The sequence below is a fragment of the Camponotus vicinus genome, unplaced genomic scaffold (assembly GCF_025532165.1).
Source record: "Camponotus vicinus isolate PSW18456_S1 unplaced genomic scaffold, iyCamVici1.0 SCAF_6, whole genome shotgun sequence".
Taxonomy (NCBI): Eukaryota; Metazoa; Arthropoda; class Insecta; order Hymenoptera; family Formicidae; genus Camponotus; species Camponotus vicinus.
The window spans coordinates 3,760,756-3,787,411 of record NW_028141978.1 but is presented as its reverse complement, the minus strand read 5'-3'; the positions used below and the strand labels follow the sequence as shown (position 1 = coordinate 3,787,411).

At 36.7% G+C, this 26,656-nt stretch overlaps 1 long non-coding RNA gene across 1 annotated transcript; it reads right to left on the bottom strand.

The window, feature by feature from the left end:
- Positions 1-1,262: 1,262 nt before the first annotated feature.
- Positions 1,263-12,221, bottom strand: LOC145973570 (uncharacterized). The gene is made up of 3 exons (XR_014439505.1): positions 11,893-12,221; positions 10,502-10,609; positions 1,263-1,599 (listed from the first exon to the last, which is right to left on the bottom strand). It is a non-coding gene; the product is annotated as an uncharacterized LOC145973570 (long non-coding RNA).
- Positions 12,222-26,656: the final 14,435 nt, after the last annotated feature.

Sequence of the window (26,656 nt, the reverse complement as noted above, 5' to 3'; positions counted from 1 at the left end):
AATTTTTTTTCTATTCCACATTATATTTTCAGACGGATTATTTTTTTATATCATCGTTCGATAGTATAAATTGAAAAAATATATTTTTATTCTAAAACATATATAACATATTTAGTAAAACTCAGTATAAAAATATTTTGGCTTAATATAACGGATCAAAGAAAATTAATATTAAAAAAGAAATTATCGCAGTTAACAATTATATAGACGTGTAGCATTTTGAAAAAATTTATATGAGCTCACAATGCAAAACACACATAAAACGTACTATATAATAAAAGTCAACGTATCGAGGAAAAAAAAATTCTTTTGTTAATTCTTATTGTTAGCGTGATGATTTCTTTTCACTGACATTTCTCTCGTTAAAGATTATCTGCAGTCGGTAAAGCAAATCCCAATTATGTCGAACACCATTTTTACCGTTGGTAATACGTATAAGAATTATAAATAATTTTAGGAATGAGGCGCTGTTGACGTTTCAAAATATTTGACTCGGAGATGAAGTTAGTCAGATGTAAACATGTAAGTGCAAAAAGTAGCGACGCGTTAACCTTTACATATTTGGTAATGCAAAGTGTCTTTTATACTTGTTCTTTCAACAAAGGATCAAGTAGGGCAGGGGATAAGGACCGAGGCGTAGAAAGATAAAAAGATTATTATTATTCCTCTGTCGTTTGTACATTAAGAATAGTCCATTAACCATCACAGATGGTTAAATTCTTCTACCTTGGCAACTTTCGATTCCATCAAGTCCTCTCAAGTAAAATTAATTTATTTTACATAGTTTTAAAATTTAATGCTTATTATATTAATAGATTATTAGTCCTTAACAAACTTCATTTATGTACAAAATGTTGCAAATTGGAGCAGCGGTCATTTTACAAATATTATTTATCAAAAAATTTATATTTACGAGAAAATGATTGATAGTCGAAATGATCGAACGATTTAAGGCGTTTTATTCAGAATACAGTCTCTCTGTGAGTATAAATTATAAAATTTTATTTATAATAAAATCTTTTCTATTTCATAATAAAACGTCGCGAATAAATATGCACTTTATTGTATAATTATTTTTTCATTTTATAAATCATAGAGAAACTATATTTTGAATAAAAACGCTTTTTAAATCCTTCGATCATTTGCCTATCAATCATTCCCTCGTACAAATAAATTTTATTGCAAGCTTGTGGAGCTTGCAATAAAATTTATATGTATATGTATATTTATATTAATATAAGTTTTTTACATCACTCATATATTTATCCATAAAAGTCATACGTCATACATAATAAAACATACATATATTCTTTAAGCGATCTTTTCGTGAAGCAATACGTGCTGCTTTGTTTCAATCAACGTTTCAATTGTTTACAGAACATATAAACATATTGCGGCACGCAAGTAAACACAGGGGGTAACAGTTGTCTCAACAGCTCGACGAGCGCAACGATGTCGTCGAGCAAAACGACGTACGTGATTGTAGGCAGCATATACCGTTGATGTCACTTGTCCACGAACGGAGATTCCATCCAGCTCCTTGACGATGGAAAGGAGATACACCAGGTATTTAAACGGGAGTCTCGTACAAGTAGGCAGCTGCAAATGAGCAGTATCATTCAACGCGTATTAAACGGCAAGTGATGCGAATCGATATAATCTGAACTCTCCATAAAATTCTCTTTCCTACGTATATTTATGCGCGATTATCTGTTATTTATACGAAGATTAAAATAGCGAAAAAACGGCACGGCAAAGCCTTTTATGAATGAGCACTGGAGAAAGAATTGTCGCTTATTAAGACATCCTGCTTCCTTGTTGATGGCTTTACGTATTACTTTCCATTTTTTATTATCGAGAGGACAAATGTGCTCGTTGAAAGTATAAGTTTAAAATTTTTTTGTAACGCCGTAACATTCTTCACCTCTTCTTTTTTGTTTCTCTCTGATTACGATATTTCTCTATTTATTATGTGTCTATAATATTTTAAATGAAAATTTCAGGTTTAGAAAATTTTTCAATTTTTTTGTTTAGGAGGATTATTTATACTTGTTTGCAAAAAAAGTTTGAATCAAAATTTTATAGGGAATAATCTAGTAAATATCTATGGATACAAATTTTTAAACTTTTAGCTAAAAATGAGGACGAAAACAAGATATTATATGTTCGACTTTGACACCTTTCTCGTGTATGTTGTAATTAGTTCGTAATCTACAATTTCTCTTTCTCCTAGATTGCGATTAAAGCTGACATCGATAGAGTAATCTTGTTTTTACAACGCGTAAAAGAATGCGATACATCATTATTATACATTACACTTTGCAATCTATTACAAGAATTTAATCATGCACTTCGATATGCGTTTGCATAATTATCGCGATAAATAGTTTCTTCTACTGCTTTTTTTAATTAGGGTACACTATTTACAATTTTATTGATTCACCACGCGGTGCTGCAGGTTGCAACGTGCGCAAAGTTAGTACTGGGAGAGTCCCAGGTTAGCGGAAATTGTTAATTCTTAGTACCGACCGGCCTGCATATTAGCACTGATTACAGTAGTTTCAGTAATAACTGAGCTTAGAAGCACTAACACGCGGCTGATGCGGACGCATCTATATGCGATATTTAAATCAAGAACCGGAATAAGTTACTGTCCGACTATTAAACAGAAGCGTGGATTCTTTACTCACGCACAGAAGTCCGCGCTTTCTCTCTATTCCAAAAGATAGATCGAGAGATTATCTTTGATCTCAAATTAAATTATCGCCGCGTCAATATTTGTAACAGGATGTCTACTCTTTGAAGAAATCTGAAATTCACAGAGATTCTTTTATACCTAGAAAAATCAAGGAATTTTATTGAAACTCGGGGAGTTTTTAAAAAATTCTCTCTTTGATAATTTTGCTCCCATATTGTATATAGTCGATAAGCCAAGTGAATTATTATTATTTAAAATATATATATTTATCTCTCTATATATTTAATGTCTCAAATATTAAATTTACAGTGCATATTTTTTATTGTTTTGAATAATAATAAAATGAAAATTTTATGCAAGTGAAAAATGCTTACCTTAAAGTTATATATTCAGTTTCTTTACAAAGCATTGGAAACTTGAGAAGATTTATGTTTTCCTTGAATAAAAAACATTGAAAAACTTATACAAGAAAAATTATTTTTCATAAATTTGCAATAAAAAATCTTTAAAATATTATCTTTATCTGGAATTTTTTAAACAAAAGTAAATCAAGATACTTTTTGAACAAGATTTGAACAGACACCCTGTTGCAAACATATTCGACGAATGCTTCTTTCTTCGTATTGATACCGCATAGGGCACATAGAGCACGTGGGCGACGACGATAATAATTCCAATGCATCGTGCGGTCGCAAGATGCCGATGCCAATGAATTAGAGACTGCAAAATCTCGCGCACGCACTTGCGAGAAAGACTACGTGCTTTTTCCTCTCTCTCGGATTTTTCGCCCTAAGGTGTTAATTGCAGGCTTGATCATCATCCCTCCCTCTGTTCTCGGGTTAACGCAAGTTTTGTTATATACGGGCATTAATTTTTTTACACGCGCCGCCTCTTCCTTCGCGAATATGGGAAGATGGCATTTTCTTCAAAGCGGCCATTATACGCGTTCGTAGATTATTAGCGGGCGGGCAGAGCGTTATTAGTCGGCTATCCGCCCGAGCATCTATGCCGCACGAACGTTTTCAGCGGGACCTGTCAATTACACAGATTTATGATCCCTTCTCCTTCGTCTCGCTCGCTCGCTCTCGTCGTGGCCCTTCTATCCCCGCGCGTAACAACGCTCATTAATACGAGCCGGCGAAGGTTTCGCGTATCCGCCTGAAATAGCAAATAATATTTTTTGATCGATGGTCGCCTTTAATTGCGAGCGACTTAATTACAGATAAATACCTCTGCGTCGATTTATCCCGGCGCTTTGCGTTTCGCGAGCCTATCAATCTCCGTATACTGATTAACCCCTCGAAGACCCCATGATACCACGTGGTAACGTTTCGCATCATGAACTTTGACCGTGTGTAAAGATACTTAATTTTTTTTTACACGACGTACAATGGTACTGTTAAATTCTTGATTCGCGCTAACGATATTCGCATTCATTGATTTTTAAACGTGCAAAAGGCCCTATGTTTACATCGTACGGTTTAACTCTTGACACTCGCGAGACATGATCAGAGTTTTGTGTTTATTAAAACATGAGTGATGATATTTTTTTTTATCTCGAATATAATTATGAGTATATTGGTCGAGGAAATTAATCATGCAGCCTCTCATGAAAAGCCGCAAAATTATTTAATTAATGTTTTAGATCATTGCGCAATGTTTGCGACTTGCTCAATGAAACGCGAATAATCACTGCCGCTCTAAAAAGAAAAATTAAAAGACGTAATGATCAATGGACACTAATATGTGTTGTTTTTCAGAACTGAACAATAAATTTTTCTCTTTTGTTGTCTTGAAAATATTGCCACGAAATTTGTATATGTAATTATTTTTCCTCGCTCTCTATCTACATTTAATCACTTACAAGATCATTTCGAACGTAGATTTTTAAAGATTTATACGTTTATTAGTCATTCGCATATTTTACGGTGTTAAAATCAACTAAAAAAAGTTAAAATCTCTAAAAAAAGTGACAGCTAACAATCCGGCGGACTCGAAAAGTGTGAAAACAACGAGGAAAAAACAGTTACACGCCTAAGTTTATATTCTGGCAGAATATGAATCATGTATATTTATTTACCGTCTCGTATCGATTTATATACGCGATTAACGAGCCGCTTTTTGACGATAACAGTTTATCGAATCGACGGCCGTGCTATGGTAAGTCGAAGTAACGAGGAGACGTGCGTCGAGAGAAAAGAGGCGATAAAAACAAAAGGGAAAAAGAGGAACGAGTAGCATGGGTCTTGCCGATTTTTATCAACCGATGACAAATCGATAATACTCACGCCATCTTGCATTTAGACCGGTTCTGCGAGAATCTTCTTTCCCTGCCTTCGTTAGTCCGCCTGCTTTTAATTAATCCCCGTGCCTCGATCGACCCGATGCCAGCGACTTGGTGAAAAATGTTGAACCGCGGAGAGGCAGGGAAAGAGAGATAGAGGAGCGCTCATCTACGGTGGTGGCTCGCGGCTAAGCGTCTATCAGTTTACATTGTAACTGCCATCTCGAAGGGGAGTTTCTAATCGGTTGCACGCGCAGCGCGATTTCCGCTCATCGAGGAATTCGACAATCATTCGTACCTGAATAATCGCCAGCTGGTCGATTTTATCGATTGGTCTCGTTAAAATTGCACGAAGCTTTTTGTTAAATAAGTGTTTACTGCGTGCAAGAGGAATTTTATTCGCGAACCCGCCGATAAGAGAGCTACTAACTGAATTTTCCATAAGCATATGCTGAAGAAAAGCTTGTCCATTCAATTGATTCCTGGCTGTTGTCCTGGTATGCGCAGAGTCGTCCATCGCGATAACTGCTTGAGAGTAGGTGACCTTAAAGGATGTCGATCTTTCAATTGGTCTAACAGTACCAACGTTCTCGAACGTGTCCGAAGGCGAGGCTGCATTCGTCAACAGGTGCTAGACACCTTCGTGTCGCGAATTGCCGTTCAACTGTGCATCTCCGGACACGAATATCTTCGAGAAGTTGATGACGTCACGTTTTTCTTTAATCTTTTTTAATTAACGCTAGCAGGTTTTCATCGGACGTCCAATAATCACACGGCTAAACATCGCGAATTCTGGATGCTTATTTTCCCTCAAGCACCTGCATAATACAGTTAACTTGCTCCTAGATATGTTAATCTTGTTGGGGCCAGTTTTACGTAACTGATAAGATAGTTTTTTTTTTATAATGTCTTGATAATTTTAATTGAACGTGATTTTTGCCCTTCGTTAAATTCTAGGTTTTTCCAGGGCATTTAAATTTATCGTCGTGCATTTGCGCGTCTTCTTCTCTTTTTTGGCGCGCAGCCTCTTCTCTGCGTACGAGTATTCTACCTAATGACGACGATGCATCAGATCGTTGGTAGTAAAAGAACGTCTTTCCCCGTCCACCTTGTATTCGAACATCGGGACTTTATGGCGCTCATAGTTATAGTTCCAGCGAGATCTTGTACGACGAGTATGTACCTGTGCACCGCGAGTTTTGTGGCCGGTCTTTACACGATTCTCTGACGAAGCGTAGCGAGCGCAAGAAGATCACCGTGAAGAAAAAAAGGAAACCCGAGGGATGCGTCAATCGGGGTTGATGCTTCAACCGGGAGGCCGTAACCGCGAATGCGCGCCGGTTTAACGACGCGATTTAATACGTTCACTCGGTCCGATACTGATTAATCGCGATACGTCTAGCGCTGTCAAAACGCCGCCAGCTGTTCGAGAACTGTAAAAGCACCGTCCGCCTCACGTTTTACTTTTCGTGACGTTGAATTATCTTTCGTGTAACTAATCTAACGTAATCTCGTTACGCTTGCATTAAAAGATCTTGTTAGATTAGCGAAGAATCGAAAGAATAGCCAGAAGCTTGTATCAGATCTTCTCCTGACCTTGAGAAGAATATCCTGAAGCGAGCCACGAATTTTGCTCATGGAAATTAGCTTGAAGCTGCACTTGAGGCATGCCTTACACGCATTATTTACAGACGCATTATTCGTGTATGAGTAGACGTAGGCAGGTATATGTCTATTTTAATGATGCTTGCTATAGCTTGATGGGCTATATGGTACAATATTGTGCATTCTCGATGGTTGCTAATTAATACCACACATTAAAGATTCTCGGACAGGATTTTTAAAATCTGTAATTTTTTTAAATGTCAATTTTTTTCTAAATTAAATTGCTTTTCGAATAATGAAAAGATGTCAGCAAATATCTAATAATTAATTCATTTTATATTAATCAATGATAGTCATATTTAAAAAATACAGTTTTCACAATTCATAATAATTATTTTAATATATATAGTTTCGTTTAATTATAATATTATTTGAAAATACACTTTTCCCGTGAATATAATAGTCGTACAAATATAAAATATTCGCGATCGTATACAGCTTAATCGGGATAAGCTTTTCGATATCGTTTCATTAGCAAAATAAATAACCGATCAACCGAAATTGTTTTAATTTTCCTGAGCAAATAGAAAGTATTTCTATAAAATAGAAAACATTACTATAAAAAAAATTATAGCTACGAGAAATGACAATCTGACAATTTGACAATCTGTGATATTAAGTCAATAGCAAAAATGAATTATATAAAATATGACTATAAACTCGTAAAATTCTCTTCACCTGATTACATTTGCAAATATAACTTTTACCGCATATAACTGCATCCGTTTCTTTTCTTTTCTTTTATTACGCAATCTACAGAAATTAAACCCTCCCTTAAACAGGAAAATATTATCGATAATAAAAGAAAAATTAAGAATTATCGTAAAATTCTCGATTATTTTTTAACTAATTATATATTGAGATAATATATAAATTTATGTGTGCATGGATAATGTATCCTGGAATTTTCAATTAATTTACGTAAAGATGTGTGACGTAAATATCGCGGCATGTTAATTCGATCGGTCTACGCGCAATAAAGAGATAAATCGAAAACATAAAGTCACACTAATTACACTTCACTTTATTCACTTAATTACATTTCACCTGCCGTTAAAGTATAAAAAAAACACTTTAACAAGATAAAAATAAAATCGATCAAGGAGCAATCTAACATTCGTTCAAAAGTTGAGAAATCGTCTAATAATGTTTTATTTTCCATTTATCGCTCGAGTCCACTTAAATGTACATTACATCGAATCGATTGAATAACAAGAGGCGCGATTGCATAATTTACAGCCGCGTACTTCGATATTTTCCGACATGTTTCGAGAGATAATTCGCGAGAATTATCGCGCTGCCTCTGGCCATCGGAGATTCTTCGTTAAGTATAACATAACTTAAAAACGGGGCTGATTCCGGCTCGGTGCGTTTTATATATACGCGTGTTGTAAAAACTTATCCCGACCTGCTATCACCGGCAGGTACACGCGAGCGAGAATCGCTCCGTTCGTCGCTACACGATTCTAATCCTCATGATCTACAGTCTGCACCGCAGGACAAAACGATCAGCAAGGCGTCGTATCGAGGCACCTATCGCGGCGTCGTTATGTGGAACGACTGCGATATTGCGGTACAGTTACCTTGACACGAAGACAGCATATCCTTGCGGTGCGTGAATCGAGGATGAAAACGGGGCCGATGCGCGTGTCGACGAATTTCTATAAAGTGCACTGCACGAGGAATAAATCGACGCTGTGTCGTACAGGATGTATCCATCGAATTATCGACCAAGAGCTGGCTAAATAACACCATTCTCGTATATACTTTATGTATATGTCGTACCCTAGATATATAAATCAACGAGCAATGATGTACGCGGTGCGTAAAAAAGAGATGTAGTAAGAGATAATAATAGGAAGTAGGAATTTAAGATATTGACGGTTATTAAAAGTAAACGGAGCGTGTCTTTGTAGAGAAGAAAAGCAATTACTATCGTGTAACTCTTGACTCTAGCGTACTTTACGACTCGCAAATTCGTAGTGTGCACACCGGTAAACGACAGGGCATAAATAAAATGCCCGTCGTTCGTTATGAATTCACGTTAGCCTGATACTTTATGCATCTCATTTAAACGGACGGACGAGCGGTCCTCGAGTTTATCTAGAACACAGATGTTACCTATAAACGAATTTTTACAGGCAATACTGTATAAATATTCGATTACATGACATTCGCAAAATCATCAATAAATAATGTGACAAAAATGAAGAATGCCATCTGTCAGACATTAATGGTGGCTTTTTGCATAAGTATGTCAAGCGTACAATCTATGCTATTTCAAATTGCTATCTAAGATTTCAATTGAAGTTTGATTTTATTCGCGCGAAATAATTCTAATCTAAAAATTAATCCCACACACATTTTCTGACATATACATACAAACTTAGAAATAATGCCGTAATGCAGGAAATTATTGCACGTATCGAAGTATATACGCATTTCCCATATATGTCCCGACATGCGATTAAATTTATATTTAAGACATAACTGTTTGTATATGTGTATATATATCTCGATTTCACCATCCTAATTCAATGCGATTTCATCTTGCACCTCGTTTCACAACTATTTGACGTGCAATTTTTTTTTTTTTTTAATATCTTCTTGTCGAAGAAACGATGTCGAGTGCTTAAGACATAGCCGAGATGTAACGCAAAATAAGTGGAAGTGGAACGACGATGATCGCAAGCGAGTAAGAAACCAAACAAAATAAGGCGAATCTATGGAATCGAGGCGAGATTCAATCTCAACGGATGAATTCACCGTGAAACATCGCGATTCCCCGTCACGATTCACTACGTAAGCATTTTCACGCGGCCTTCTTGCTATTTTCTCGCATCTTCCTTCCTCCCCCATTTTTCCTTCCGTCGATTCATATTTCACACGTTTGTTCCTCTTACATGATATTATTTTGTGTTATAGCGAATTCGGTCATTCTAATGTATGTTAAAGACTGCCGTATGAAGTTATTTAAATAAAAAAAATATATAAACTTTTTAAATGTGATTAAAATTCAATCACGATATATTGTCATTTTTTTAGAATATATATTATTATTTCATCATCAAAGTGTTTATGTCACTGCATTTAAATACGATTTTAATATGATCGAATTTGTTATTTCCTTCCATTTTTTTGCTGGCATCAGAAATGAAGGTTTGCCTAGCGCGAAATTGAAGTTTTTTCGTATCTCTGGAACTCACAATTGCATCGGGATGTATTGAAACTACTATTGTCGAGCTCTACGTGCCCTACGTAGCACGAATACAGCGCGAGAGAGAAACATTCGCGTGGAATACGCGAATATCGCCGCGGGATCGGCGGTAATTCAATTTGAGATCAAAGCACGATCTATCTTACAATGTGCAACGGACCTCCGTGCGTGAATAAAGAATCCACGTGAATGAAATTAAGCATCCTTCCGTCCAATATAGCCGGACATTAACTTACATAGGTCTCCGGTAAGGTTCTATCCGCGCGTATAACTTTCCGCGAAGTTTCTCTCCCCCTTTTTCATACCCTTCGCGCGTGAGAATGTAATAATTTAATTCTTCAAGCATCTTCTCGGACATAAACTCGAGCCAACGAACGCATGAATATGGCCTGTGGATCTTTCGTCGGCGGCGCTCCATCTTCTTTTGCATCTCCCGAGTGTCGCGCGGAATATTCACATGCGTGTTTTAGCGGATGCGTGTACCGCGTGTAGCGAGATAGATCGTCTCTCGCGAAGCCCACCTTGACTAATCGCCGACGGAGATCGAGCTAGAGACCACGCGTCTGCTTGAACGCCGGACCGGGGTAACATCCCGGCGAGAGCGCGCTATGTAATGCTAATGAATGCATATACTTACATCATAAATCCGTTTCCATCGTGGCTTTTGCGGCTCGACGATTCCTGTCGGCGATTAATCTCGCTCGATGCCAGGTTTTGCGTCATTTTAATTCGAAGTGCTACATACCTGAAAGTAGAAAAGCGATGTTTTACATGATGTTGCATCTTACATAAATTATTATTATTAATATTTCTGATACGCGTAATATATAACAGTATGAAATATAAAGTTCGTTCTATTAGATCGCAAATTAACAACTCATCCGATCTTATCTGGCACTCTTTTTGAAATATACTTGCGATATCTTTTTAAACAATTAATTATTAAGAATTGTAAATAAAATACACCAGGATTGATAATTAATAATTAATTATCAATCCTGGTGTATTTTATTTACAATTCTTTTTGCTGCAAATAATCCATTTAAGTATTTTTGAGATACTTTTAAGTACACTTGCAATATCCTTTTTAAACAATTAATAATTAATCATCAATTCTGGTATATTTTATTTGCAATTTTTTTGCAAATAATCCAATTTAAGTATTTTTGAGATATTTAGCATAATGTAATAAATCAGCATTCTCGTCTTAAATCTCAATTTTCTGTCAATTGGTACGAGCGATAAATTTGACATAAATTAGCGATAAATTAATTGTGCTATATATCCAAATTTAATTTCTCGTCGCGAGAATTAACGGAGATGCTCCGATCGGCGATCGCGTATAAATGGCGCTCATTATTTCAAGTTCTCCGCCGAAACTGTATAATCCGACCTTAAAAACGTGCCCAAGGGTTTATTGGCAATCAGGAGCGGCGGCAATACGAACCGTCTCCAATCGCTAGGGACGTGCCACGATTATTAAGGCCATCTACACGTGCGCCATTAGGGCGCCCCTCACTGCGCGGAATAATTCGCTCGTGTAACAAGAGATGGATAAAAGAGGCGAGTCTGTCGCGAATAACGGCAGCAAAGCACCCCTTGGTAATCGCTTTCGATCACCATAATGCGACATGTATATGTTGCGCGCGTTCCCCGCCTCCGGCGCGAAATTAACCAATATCGATCGATTGGAAGCTCGTCCGACGAGCACAAAGAATTTACTCCATTGTCGATTATGTCGAGAGACATTTTACTGTGTGAAAAGAAGCAATTGTCGATATAAAACGTCAAAATATTAATTGTAATAAAAAAATGTCGATATATGTCATAAATAAATATTATATTGTATATGTCTAGTCTTTTTATACAAATATAGAGTATTATCTTCTGATTTTAGCAATTTTTACAATGGAGTAAATTTTCCGATATTCGTACACCAGATAAGTTATTCAAATAAGTGAATCAAAATAAACAGGAATAGATACTCGTATACGCTTAAGGAAAAATATTATTCAAATAATAAATTACTACAAGGTCTTGCAACGCTGTCGCTCGATGCCTCTTAGATCTCCTCCTCCTCTCAGACTGCAGGTTGTTCTCCTCCTCTAGAGATCGTTGCACTCGCGTAGAAAAACGCCAAGGCAGGCCAGGCAGGGATCACAGGAGAGCTTTAATATAGTTTTCGATTTCTAAAAAAATACGAGCGTGCCACTGATTAAGAATCGATAATGTTATCTTTATTTAATGACTCGATGATTCATCATTCTGCACGTATTATAAAAGGTAATCAAAAACGCGATCAACTTGCCCGCTCACGCCGTTCTAATTAAATGCTCATTCATCATTTAAATGTTAGCCACGCGATATACGGAGCGCGTTATAGATTCTTGCCGAGCGTACGTGATTAAATACGACCCCTATGACCATTCATGAATTAGGTATCGGTCATACATACGCGCGCTTGTGGTGACCGTTATATTATTCGTGACCGTAAACAGCTTAACCGGGACAGGCTTTCCGATATCGTTTTATTAGCGAGATTAGTGATCAAGCGGAATCGTTCTAATTTTCCTGAGCTCTCTTGTCGAGCAAATAGAAAGCGCTTCCAACATCACGGTGAAAGAAGATTACAGAGAAATGATATGCATGAAAGTCTGCGATATTAAGTATCGAATTAATTAATTATAAGAATTGATTAATTATATATATAAAATATATAAATTCGAAAAGTGTCACCTGATTATACTTTTCGAATTTATAGTCGTACTTTAATTAATTAATTCTTACCGAGGATGCGGTTACGACTTCAATCGGGAAGTTGTAACCGCAAATGCCGGTTTAATGCGTTCGTTCGATCCAATATCGATGTTAATCGCGATACGTCTGGAATTGTCAAAACGCTGTCAGCTGATCGAGAACGTAAAAGCATCGCGCTCCCCTTTTCTTTTATGAATTATCTTTCATATAGCTAACATAATCTCATTGCGCTTGCATTAAAAGATCTCGTTAGATTCGAAGAAATCGAAAGAATAGCGAGAAGCTTGTAAGGCGATTCTCTTGGCCTTGAGGAAAACGCAGTCATTCTTTGCGACCTTGGGAAGAATACCTTGAGGCAAGCCACGAATTTTGCGCGTAGTAATTAGCTTGAACCTGCACTTGATGGCACGTCTTACGCGTTACAGGTGCATTTACATAACGCACGAGTAGATGTGCAGCAGATACATGCGTGTACTTTAATGACACACACAACGGCTTAGTATCTTGAGGGGCCAACTACCACATGGTATAATATCCTCGACAGTGTTAATTAACGCCAGACCATTAAAAGTTCTCGGAGTGGAATTTAGAAAATGTACAACTTCTTTATATATAAATGTCTTCCTCTATGTAGATTTTTTTTAGATTAAATTGTCTTTCGAGTAATGAAACATAATTAACCATTTAATATTTAACTTAACTCATATATTACAATTATAGAAACATTTCAAAAACACAGCTTACTAGAAATAATTATTTAAATATATAGTATCGTTTAACTATAAATATTATCTGGAAATATTTTTTTAGTGGACATAATAGATGTGCAAATATATCTTGAAGATACTTATTTAAAATATAATAATTAAAATTACTAAATAAAATAATAATAATATTAAAAGAAATTAAGAATAGAAATTAAAAATAGAACATCGTGTTTTTGCAACAAAGTTATGCAGCTCGATATATGTTTTATATTATAAACCCATTATGTATATTACGCCGCGAGGTACAGGCGTGTTGCAAAGATAAACGGTTTAATATCTTTTTTTCGTCCTCTCCGCCCTGAACTTGGCACGACCGTGCATTCCCATAGGCGATACATATCCATACTAGCATCCGCGTTTACCTGGCATTTACATATGTAGATAAACATGTATGCGGCGCATGAGTAAAGTAACCATTGGAGCCGCTCCAGCTATAGTCGATCGGCCCCTCATCTACGTAACTATACTACGAAGGTCTTCGCGAGCGTAACGAGCCCTTCTCATCGACGTAACCGTTGATATGTGTAACAGAAATATCACGTACATACACACGGTTGCAATCAGATTAGAACGGGAATTTTTTCCATTTCGCTCTAACGAGTAGAGTAAATAGTAAGAGTCGTGAAATATCACCTCTGATAATATTTATATTTTACATTAATATACTATTTGATATAAAACATTTTGATATAAAAATTTGATATTATACTATTTGAAATCAAACAAAATTATTTATGTAAACTACTTCTGCTAACATAAAACAATAATTTGTATATTAATTAATATCTCATATTTTTTAATTATTTTTTATTTGTTGAAAATAACTTTACTCATTGCATTGGCAGTAAAATATTTGAATACATTTTTTATATTTGCGCAATTAATAAAAGATTCGATTTTTTTAATGAATAGCTCAAACAATTTGATAAAAAAATCATCTTGAAAAATCATTCCCGTATTTTCAGATGTTTGTAAAACGTCAAAATTAAACTCATCGCGATCGATGATTTCGAAAATAGCATCAGTATCGAGGATTTTCGATCGCGATCCAAAAGACACGCGCGTGTCATAGATCGACTTTGGATCACTTGGCGACTTTGACGTTTCGCTTGAGATGCACGCGTAAAACTCACGCATCGCATGCGTTGAATACGTACGCATTTTTCCGCTTATCTTTCCGCGCAAACGGACGGCGGAATGTTTCTCATGATGCGATGCTATCGTCTCGTCGAGTGTTCCGTTTCGTTAGCACGTTTCAGTCTTCAACAAGTAATTAATATAAATACGATGCGTCTTTTCCGGATACGCGACTCGCATGCTCGCGGTTCGCGTACGGTTCAAGTAGCATAAAAGCAACCGGTTTGTGTTCACATGGAGAATATATACATATATTCCTTTGCAGCATGCGCGAAGTTCAAACTGCACAAGTGTCGGCTTCATAAGTTCTTCTTACGGTAGATCAAGTAATTAATTAACACCGCTTTGACCGCCGGAAATCAAATTTGCACTCTCTCGCGAGTCCTAGAGTCAATATACCGTCCAGTGTCAATATGAAATTGTCTGCGATGTTAAAATACGTAGCGAATAAATATTTTACTTGTCAGTCTTTTTTTATCGAGGTTTGCTGTATTTGTTTCATATATTCTATACCCACTTTAATTCATGTATCGTTTATTACACGCACTGCGGATATTTACATACGCGCATATTGACCAAGTGAGCCGATAATGAAGCAGTGTGTAAAATTTTATCGTAATAGCTGCATTACACATGCATATATGCGCACTCTATCACCTGTTTCACATCATAAAGCATCTCATTGTTGCGCTCGTAAATATATCCTTGGTGTCGTAAAATATAAATTTAAAAAATGCTAGATCCTCGCACAAGTAAACGTAGCTGTGCGTGCATTTTGCTGGTTTTCTTTTTGAAAAATTCCTGCGTTTCGTATGCCGCCCATGTCGAGGCTCCGGCGACGCCACGATTCGACGATATGTCTTCGTCTTGACGCGTCTTCGCCTTCATTGTCAGTCGGGACGCGATATTCTTCGCGGGCACGTCGGAAGGCGTCGAGATGATCGCGGCTCGCACAGACTTTTGACCCGCTAATGAATAACAAGGAACGCTCGATATATAGCGTCGTTACCGCGCCGTTGAACGCGGAACGGTAAAGGCTCGAAGTGAATGGCTGAAACTTAAGCGATGTGCACGTCGGTCTAAATGACTAAGCAACCGATACAACGTTTGCTGTACATTCCAGTCTGCATCAATTTTTTGCCGCCTCTAATGGTCGGCTCCATTAGACTATTGAAAAGTATTGATGTTTTCCGGCTGCAGTTCAGTTAGAACATGACTCTATTCAAGCGATATCTTTCAAGCGATTTGTCCTTTTGAAAAATAATTCGAAGCACCTAGAGAAATCGCAGATACACATGTATGGAATATTATAAGTAAAATTTTTTTTGAAAAAGAAATAAAGAAATAAATTAAATTTAAGAAATAAATAAATAAATAAATAAAAAATAAATAAAATTAAGAAGAATTAAATTAAGAATAAATTAATTTAAGAAAGAAATAAATAAAAAAATAATAAAAAAAAGAAATAAATAAATTATATTTAAGAAAGTATGTAGTTGTGGCGATAATTTTATGATCGAATGTATATTCGCTGCGGAAGGAATGTTGTGCACGAGAAGATGGGCGGAAAAATTTGCGGAACATTTCAAAACACTCTTGGCTAACTGTACCTAGTGTTTGCGGAGTAGCTGATGGAAATGATATCTCATCTTGCAAATTTTGCACGCAGCTCATGCACGTGGGTCTCGCGTGTGTTTTCTGACAGATCGGTAGTTGGCAAGACGAGTAGCGCAACGGTAGCATTAGACCGGAATGACGGCGAGGCAAGATGGAAAAAGTATTGACGATATCATTACATGGGTGACTATAAAATATCATTATTTCTTAATTGAATAGAGAAGGGCAATGCGCGCTCGTAAATTCAATTTGCGGTTCTCTCCTTCTCTCTCGCTCCGTCATTTATTACATCGGAAATGAGAATGCCATCTTTCGAACGATACGTTTCGTATCGAATCTCTCTTTATCAGATTTACGAGTGAGAAATTGTACACGATGAACGAGTCAATATCTACAGAAAGTAATTACAATTTGCAGCATCGTCAATTCAACGGAAAACGAACTATTAAAGAGACTTATGGTCAGTTGTCAATTACGTTCGGTTATGTAGCAATGCAATAACTTTCGAAAGCAATATCTTTTTTAATATGTTGATTTGTAAATTAAATATTTAATTAATTTTAAAAATTATTAATATATACTTAAATATGTAAATATATTAGACATGTATCTATAAAACTAGATAATAAAACAGCTATAATTTTAGTTAAGTTTGCTAAATGTACTGCGACGCAAGTTGTAATTGACGTATATCGCATCATATTCCAATGAATTAGAAAGGGAAATGATTGTGAAATAACCGTAATTGTAATGGAAATGAAGAGAATCGTCAGACGCGAGCTAATTATCACGCTCTGTAAACTTCCAAAGATATTAAATTTTAAACCGATCACAATTTTATGCTCGAAAGTATACGTAATGCAAGTAGCTGTAATGCATTCGATGTAAATGGCAATGACATCGAAGAAGCAAAATTAATTCATTTCGTTCTTTCTCTTTGCGATGCACTCCTGTCAGTTGTTTTGCATCATTTCACTATGTAATTGTTATCCGAGTCTGTTTACATCACATTTCTGCGACTCAGATCATGCATCACTAGTCATTAATATGCTAATGTTGATGGAAATTGATATCTATGACGTGAAATTCTTCGTGAAATTATGCGTTCTTATTTTAATCAGTGGAACGGAATTTCCTACACTTGAAATTTCAGATAATGTTAGTTTACACTGATCATGCATTGCATAAATAGATAACGGGCGAAGCATGTCTTATTTAACATGATTGACGAACTTTTTATCCAATAATTGGAAAAAAAATATCAAAACTAAGAATAAATCTTTTAAATTGATATATATTTATTTCTCAGCAATTTTTTTATAGGTGTTTCACTTTCAAAAGTGATATGAATTCGATTTTATTTAGTTTACTCATTGAAAGGCCATAGTTTGTGCATTTGTTTATATGCGAAATTGGTTTGTATCGAAAGTTTTATACATTAGTCATTCTTTTAGAATCAACGTCCAAATATTTCACATTCTCTGAGAGCCTTCTGTCAGGCATACAATAACTAATGGTAAATAGATCTCTATAGCTATACTATGATGAGAGTAGTATTCTTTCGGCATTATGTCAGCCGTGAACGTTAATTCTTAGGTTCCTCCCCTTCTTTATAAATGCATCTAACACCTGTATAACATTTTGTACCCACACGCGATACATGCCACGCTATTTGCGTAGATATGAGCGCTCATTAGTATGTCTGCTGTCGTCTTAGCACTGCGGAAGATAAAACAAAGTTGAAACGCGAGGACAAAGAAGTGGAATTTAGCTGGTATCCGTTATGTGTCACAGGGCGAAAATTAGAATACTCGTTCGTGAGAAAGAGTTGAGCAAATTACTAAGACTTTCTAGATATCTAAAACGTTTGCGAGATGCAAAGCCGATATGTAACAAGTTTTCAAGATCACATGCTCGAAACCCCATATGAATTAAGGATTTGTATAATAATGATTGAAATATATATATATTTAACATTAATATTTATTATATAATTATTTAATATTATATAATATTAAATATTAATATTATATAATATATATTTAATATTAATATTTATTATATAATTATTTAATGTGATGTTGCAAATATCATTAAAAAAATTTTAAAATAGAAAAAAGAATAATATATACAACGTTTAATAATATCAATTTACTTGTCAAGATATTCAATGTGTGATTCAATTATATTTTATAAAATTGAATATAAATTACTATCTTTATCGTTCAACAGAATACATTCAAAGAGCGACAAATTTCATTATTACCTGTAACAGGGAAGTCATTATTATATACCAGACGGTTGTTTTTGTCTCCACTTAATTTAACGCTTATTATCTAGCTACTGTGCTTAAAAACTATCGTTTTCTCGCGTCATTACGATAATGATAGCGAATTTTAACCTTTGCTCTCTACGAGATTGCAAGGAGCCGGATGCCTGGAAACTTGAAATACATTCGAACTCGAGTCACATGACCTTCGTAATGGATCTATAGCCGCGGGATGTCATGGTTTTACTGAATACTTTTAATATTCTCGTGTAACTCCTGTCCACAGACGTGAGAATTCATCTCTTTCTTATCTTACGTAAATTTTATACTCTCTCTCACTTTCTCTACAGAATAGATTACGCCGTGATTTAGTTTCAACTCTGTCGAGAAACCGAGCATTATCGAGTGAATTCCTCGCCGTCGAGGAGAATTACTCGAGAGAATTCAAATTTTACGCGGTCGTTACAAGGTATCTAAGACAGGAGAATAGAGGTGCGAAGGATACGCAGTCGTTCGGAACATTTTACGACATCTGCGGAATCTCGGGATCGTCCGCAGATGAAAGAATACATCGCGCGTTAGAGAATAACTGTATACGTACTTCCGAAACGTGAACGAATACGGGTCAGTTGTGCGAGCAAGTTGTGGAACACGTTTTTACAGTACGATCTCCGGATCCATCCGCCACTCGGGTTTTAATTTTGTCTTTGTTCGCGCTTAACCGTACTTTAGGGTGGCGCTTCTTCCTTCGCGTCTCTTTCTACCGGCTTTGAAATATGTTTAATTAGCTATGATTAACGTTAACGGACGCCGACGATATTATCGCGGCTGTTATCTTGCGCGGTGCTTTAAACAGCCACAAATTACGCTGCTTTTATCAGCTAATTTACATCTTGGCCAAGAAATTCACTCGTCGTTCGCAATGTTACGCTATAAACTTTAGCATTGCACGATTATAAAATCATTATCAGCCATCGTGTGCTATTCGAAAAATTTCATATAAGCATCTAAAACACGCAGATGCAATCTACCGATAAACGTGGGTTGATGAAACGAGTTCCACGCATTTCCTGCAAACTTCATCTTTAGACGATACGACGTGCGAACCACGAATATCGGAAGTCGATGTAGCTCGCATGATATGGGTCAGTGCCATTGACTGTTATAATTGCGTTGCCATCAGAATGCTAACTTCATTAAATCGATCGATGATTAATTGATTTATTCCGCGTCCCTAACTCAAATTAACCGCAACATCGTCATCGAGCTAACGAGAACGGCTTGATCGTGAGATCGTTGAACCCTTTGTACAATTTTGTGCTATCCATAGTAATACATCATAAAACACAAACACACACACACATGCGGATGATTGATCGATATTCTTTTCGCGCGCGCGCACGTCGAAGATTTTCTTTCAAATATACTACTTATAAAATAATTTACATGTCACGCACGCATGATTTATGTGTGCGAATACCATGCATTAGAACTGCGATATTAACGAAATTTCAGGCGCTTGCGATATATAGTGCTCGATTAATCTCAAGTTATCAAGTTCCAATTCGCTATTAAATCGAAATCGAAATTTTAATATATCGCAAAGAGTTTTGATTATTATATCATGTATCAATAGTTCACTTCGTCTTTTATCGTGTCGTATTTCAGTACTTTAGTGCATGTCCGTATCACACATCCGTTTTAAATATATCATGTCTGAATATAACCGTCTGAAAGTGCGATATTATAGGCGTAAGCCATTCGCTAAATCTCGCATTATTGAAGCTTTATTCCCTAAAAGGATCGTTATTACGGTGCTCGTTACGTCTCGGCGAAATTGCCATTTGTATGAGAGCGAGCTGTAATTAACGTTATGGAAGGAATATACAAGGTGGACGGGCGCGAAGATCGTCGCCACGCTAACGCGTGCAACGGGGAGTAATCATCACCATAATTCGAGCCGGTCCGCAAACATTACGGCATTTTCAAGTGAGCACCGGAGTGTCTCGTAAAATAAAATTGTGCGTTGCCGTGAGTTTACGATCCGTCGCGCTTTAGACTCGACGTAATCTCCGGGATAAAGTGCCGCGATTCGCCGATGCATCGTGCAATTATTTCCGAATCGCTAGACGTTTTTTCGCCGTGTATGCGCGAGTAAAGTCGGCAAATGCAAACATAAACTGCATATAATTTTGTGGAGAGATGAGATATACATATCATATGAATTCCCAATTCTTTAGTCGCCAGAATCTCAAAATAACACACACATATGTTATGACATTACATAATATGATTACGATGTATATGTTTCTTTATAATGCTTGCAAAACTTAAATTTTAATTTGTATAATAATATTCTGATATTGAATATAAAATATAATTAAATTATCGTATATCTTTACAATTCTATATCATATAATTTTAATAACAACATAATATTTATTATAATAATAGAACAATATTTAATAGAATAATATTTACAATATTTAATAGAATAATTATTATTTAATAGAATAATTTATATTTATTACAATATTCATTAAAATAACAATACATTGTAACATTATATAATATGATTTTGTTGTGTAATGCAAGATGGAAATTTTGATTCGCATAATAATAAATTCTAACTTCATAAAAGTATAATTAAAGAATTCATGTCATTATACTTTGTATAATTTTGATAATAATAATTATAATTTTGTAGTGTAATTTTGATGATATTAATAATTGTAGTATAAAAATATTACGTTTGACATATACATCATACATGAAACTATGTTTAATATTTTTTAACATGGAAAGATTACAAGTAATTCATTATTAAATAAACTGTAGTCAAATCGATAAAGAAAGAGAGAAATTTTCCTTTACACGTTTCATTTCAAAGATTGCATGATTTAAAGAAAATTCTACAAATTAAAAATATTTGTTTTCTTTTGTATGTTTTATTAACACATATATAAGAGATTATACCATATTTAATTTTTATTTGAAAATATTTTTCAGCATTTAATATATTTCAAAGAGCGTGTAAAATCTCAGATCATCTTAGTTTCTCTTCGATCGACTTTTTTCGCGGTGACACCTCTCAAAAAGTAATATCTCTCGTTTTGTCTCTCTACAAATATCGCGCATAAGCGAAAATCACGAAGTTCCCAGGAAGAAGCGACGACGTTAAAGTGTAGCTTTAGTTCCACGGCTTATATTTACGAGATGCCCATAGCCTATAATTCCTTCCTTCTTCCAGTTATCGTCCGAGCAAGTCCTGTCATTATCCAGCGTGTACCTGAAACACCATGGTTAAGCTAGACCGTTGCGCTAGCGCAACGACCACATCGTCCTTCTCTTTCTCTCTCTTCTCTCTCTTTCTCTCTGTCTCTCGATATCTCGAAACCGATAGCGGACGACTTTTTATTTCGCGTTCCTGGCTACCATCCTTTGCGCAAACGAGGAAACGGGACTATTCGAACCCGCGGGCGCCCGTGATTTAGTTGAATTATCGTATCACGAATAGCCGATAATCGACGCATTATGTCAAATACTTTGCGCCAACAAGATTTCTAGCCGGAAACCTTGCCGCCAGAATTCGCATCTAATTTTGTTATTTTTATACGTTGCTGAAAATGTTTGTCTTTTTAGTGGTTTTTATGAATATTCCTCAATTTCAACGTGCATTTAGGTAGCTAATTTCGCTATGCTCTCGTCTCTAGTATACGCTGGAAAAACAAAATTTCACGGTGACACTAAGCGTGTCAAAAATGACATGTGTGAACAGTTAGCGCCTTCCTTTAAAAATGTCGGTGGCCTGAATATTTGAATATATGTATATTTTATCGTGACAGAGCCTATGTATAACTGGACGTATGATTCATATACCGTGCAATAGTGTTTAGTGACATCACGAAGCTGTGCTACTTGACTCGCATGTAAATATACTTATGTCACTATCGCGTGTGCGCTCGCAAAATAAAACACTCGACTCGATTGTTTCGCGCTTGGTCGTTGATCTCTAGAAAATCGCTCGCTTTACAATTACTTTGTCCTCGACCTTTGAATGTACAATATTTTAACAAAAGCTTGCAAAAAATACAAATAGCAGGAAAATAATTTTCGTGAATTAAAGTGAAGTAGAATAATGTCAAAGATGTTAATTTTGCAAATAATTTATAAGAAGAAAAAAAATTTGATCAAAGAGATATCGAGAGAATATCAAACAGCGTCGAGAAGATACCTCTTACGTGTCCAAAGGTTAAATAGCATTCAAATCACTCGATCATCTTCACGATAAACTCTGTTATCATCTTGCACGGTTGATAAAATCACCTCGTATCTTCTCGAGAAATAATATATTCAAGAGACTTTATTTCCTCGACACGGATGACCCGCGAATTTATCGCTCGGATCTCGAAAATAACCACGCGATTATATAACGCGTTTTCGTTTCGACCGGTTTATTTCGGTCACTCGGCTGTCATCGTCGCGCGCCGACACTTCCCGTTCTCTTCGCGAAGCCTTGGGATCTTGAACTTGACTCGGGGCCCATGGCTGCAGCCTTCTAGATTATTACCGTTAGCCATTGCCACGTTGACGTAATATACGTAGACGTTTCCTCCCTCTATCTAATGCCTGCCTACTTGAAACTAATTATGACATTTAACGTGGCTGCGCGAGCGCCGTATAACCATTCGCTTGCACATTTTCACCGCGCTTCATAAGGCGCCACGAATGTACGGAGTCTTAGGTCACGTATGTGCGTACCTTATTAGCACCGATGGCATTTTGTGACGTGACTCTATGCGCCATCAATCGCGAAGACGATCAGAACATACGAAAATAATAGTGGTCTTAACCGCTTCATATCCGTGCGGTTCTGTATTTATCGAGGAAAACCTGTTGTTTGATTACATAACTCTATTGGACGCCTCGAAGAGAAGTTTTCCAATTTTTGTACTACTCGATGAAATATATCTTTTTGCTTTAAGATTCTCACATTTATTTTATAACTGAATCTTTTAGATTTTGATGTCTAGGATTTTTTAAAAAACCTGAAATATAAAATATATAGTCTTCTCTAAAAATGATAAATATTTTGATATTTTATAAATTTTCAATTCTAGTTGTCATTCAAAATGATACATATTACGATATTACATAATATAATTATAATACATATTTTTTTTACAATGCGCGCAAAACTTAAATTTTGATTTGCGCAATAATATTTTTGTTGAATATAAAATATAATTAAAAATTTTATATCTCTCTTTACAATGTCTTATATAATTTTAATAATATGTAAACTACAATATTTATTACAACATCCTTATCACAACTTACCATCAAATGACAATGCATTATAACATTATATAATATGATTTATGTTGTATGTATTTTTTGTGTGATGCAAGATGAAAATTTTGATTGGCATTAATAATATTCTAGCTTCACAAAAAATTATAATTAAATTATACTTTGTATTATTTTGATAATATATATGTATAACTGCAATATACTTTAAAGTATTCTATTTGACACACTCTTGAAAAAACTCGAAACTCTCAAATACAGTTAATATTATTCAAATTAGATGAGATAGGATTGTAGATAAGAGTGAATATTATAAAATAATTTAATTATATTTTAAAATATCACGGAAATTAAAATTTAAATGTCGGGCGAATTGTAGAAAATATATTTCATAATTGTATAATGTAATGTCATAATGTGTGTGTATGTTATCATATTTAAAATCTGAATTATAGAATTAGAAATTTATATAACATCGAAAATATAAAAATTCAAAATAAAATATCAATATTTTTAAAGATTTTTAATATTAAACCATTGGAGAGAATTTTAAAAAATTGAAATTATTGAATTGAAAGGGAAATTATTTTCTCTCGAATTGATTATCGCATCTGCATACTCTCGCAACTTATCATCAATCCTCTTCGTCTGTCATACGGAAACGCACGACGAGCCAACGAAGACCGCCGGCAAAAGGAACAATCCATTTAGATATTCCCGCCGATCTCTTCAGCGTTCTAGCCGTTCCCCACAATTTTTTAGTTCCTCCGCATAAGTTTCCTCCTCCGCCTCGTCCTCCCACACCCACCCCCGCACTCGTAATCACTATATTTTAGTTCGTCCGTTCGAGAGGCATCGACTCTCGCATGCGGCAGCCAATGGGATACCAGGCGGCTTTCCACTCTTCTTCAGGTTCAGGGTCGGTCAAGGACTCGCGCGCGCGCGATTGTTGGCAGAAACGGCACGGCCAACAACAACGTGGTGCGAAGAGAAAAGGGAGATTCAGAAGAAACATCATTCGCAACTACCTCTTGCAGGCGGTCGTGATTTCTAACCGACGAGAGCACGGTGTTTAATCCTTCTTGAAAGATTAGATCTGCCGATAATTATGGTTATTACTCATTAGACCGTAATTTACCGAGGCAAGCCAGGCTACCGACAACCGTGCCTAAACTTATGAACAGCAACTGTGCAAATCATGGCAATATCGTGCTCGGAGCACCCCGACAGCCACCGCGAATCCCGGAGGAATCCGTCGTTCACGACCAGGTGGATTACTCCGGTTGTGGCGAGCACGAGGCGCTTAGTTATTACGTTCGTCGAAGGGGAAAAGGAAGGTTCCCGGACGAGGGAGGAGAGAGAGAGAGAGATGCGACCGCGAAGGACGCGGAAGATGGGATCCCTCATCATTTTCCCCGCGATCATCCTCCCCCGAGAATTTCTCGTTTCGACGATGAACCAACGCGACGTCTCTCCCTTCGACTGGTGCTTGAGATTATCTTCCTGTTCGTTTTCTCCCTTTTTTTACGTTATCCTCCACCTCGTCTCCGTGCTCGTCGCGCGGATACGATGAAGACTTTAAATCGTCGCCCTTATCTACTTTCATTGCAATTATTTCGCACACTAATCTTCTCAACGACTTCCGCTCCGTCCCCACCGTTCTCACAATCCCTGTCCCCTCGTAGCGCCTCGCTGCACGCAATAAACACTGAAGATCGATCCATCGGACACGGGGCGACGACCGTTCAACAAGTTTTCTCCCGCTATACGGCATTCTCGAGTTTAGCATATCCGTTTGTTTCGTCGCGTCTGCCAAGTAATGTAGCCGCGTATCATATATCGGTGTAATTATTGTACGCCGCGAGAAATTGCATGTCCTACGTACTTATAGTCTTCCTCACTTCAACGATGATGAAAACAACCGTGCCGTATACGACGAGAGTAAACAATCCTAGTTGGAGGATCTCGTGCTTTTTTCATTTACTTTAATCTCACATCACCTTATATAAGAGTAAAAAAATTAATTCTATACACAATGGTACATTCAAGAGCTGGATGTACGTTTGCTCGAATCGACGTATGTAAATTGTTTGCTATCTCGGAGCCTAGTTGAGTGGAAATAATTGATTATCTTTCCGCTAGCTTACCCCTCGGTAAACGCCCGAGAGCCACGTATCCAATCGAGAACTCCTCAAAGCCCGATAAATCCGCCTTCGTGGCAATTTCATCGCGACTCCGTTATTATCTCCGGTGTATTTTCTTCGGAGTCATACATACATACATCCATATGAAAGTCGTTTAGTTGCAATATAAATAAACTCCACCTAGGATAAGGTCGCCGCGTTGAAACTAGACGATAATTGCTCCGCATTCCTCGCGATTCATCGACACTAACGTTTCAGGTCTCTCCCGAGGCTCAGGAAAGCGTGTGACACGCATTGAGCATCTCATTATAGGCGGTACGTAATAACACAGACTCGAAGGAATGGCGGACCTTACTTCGGTATTCCTCTCTTCTTCATCGCGAGACCATCTTCCGCGCATCGTACTACTTCATTTTCACGCACGATGTTCTTATCCCCCTTCCTCTTCGCCGGCACTCACTTTTCTACGGTGGGTCTAAAAGTGATTTCTCATCAAGGTCACGCAGTCTACCTCCGGAACGGGTCTATTTATAGATGCGGCCAAGACGCGGTAGCAACTTGATGCCTGCAGGTTCTATCACTCGCGAGAGAGGGTCGTTGTGGCAGCGTTTTAGATACGGATGATCGCGTTGCTATGTGTAGGTAGCATAAACCGAGCATGAAAATGACTCGGACGAGCTTCCTACCTTAAAAGGTAACTGACACGAACTGGCGATCGCCATCGCCGCGGCCATTGTCGCCATCGCAGCTTCTAGGCAAAGGGATGAGGAGAACGAGCGCGGAAGTCGGTT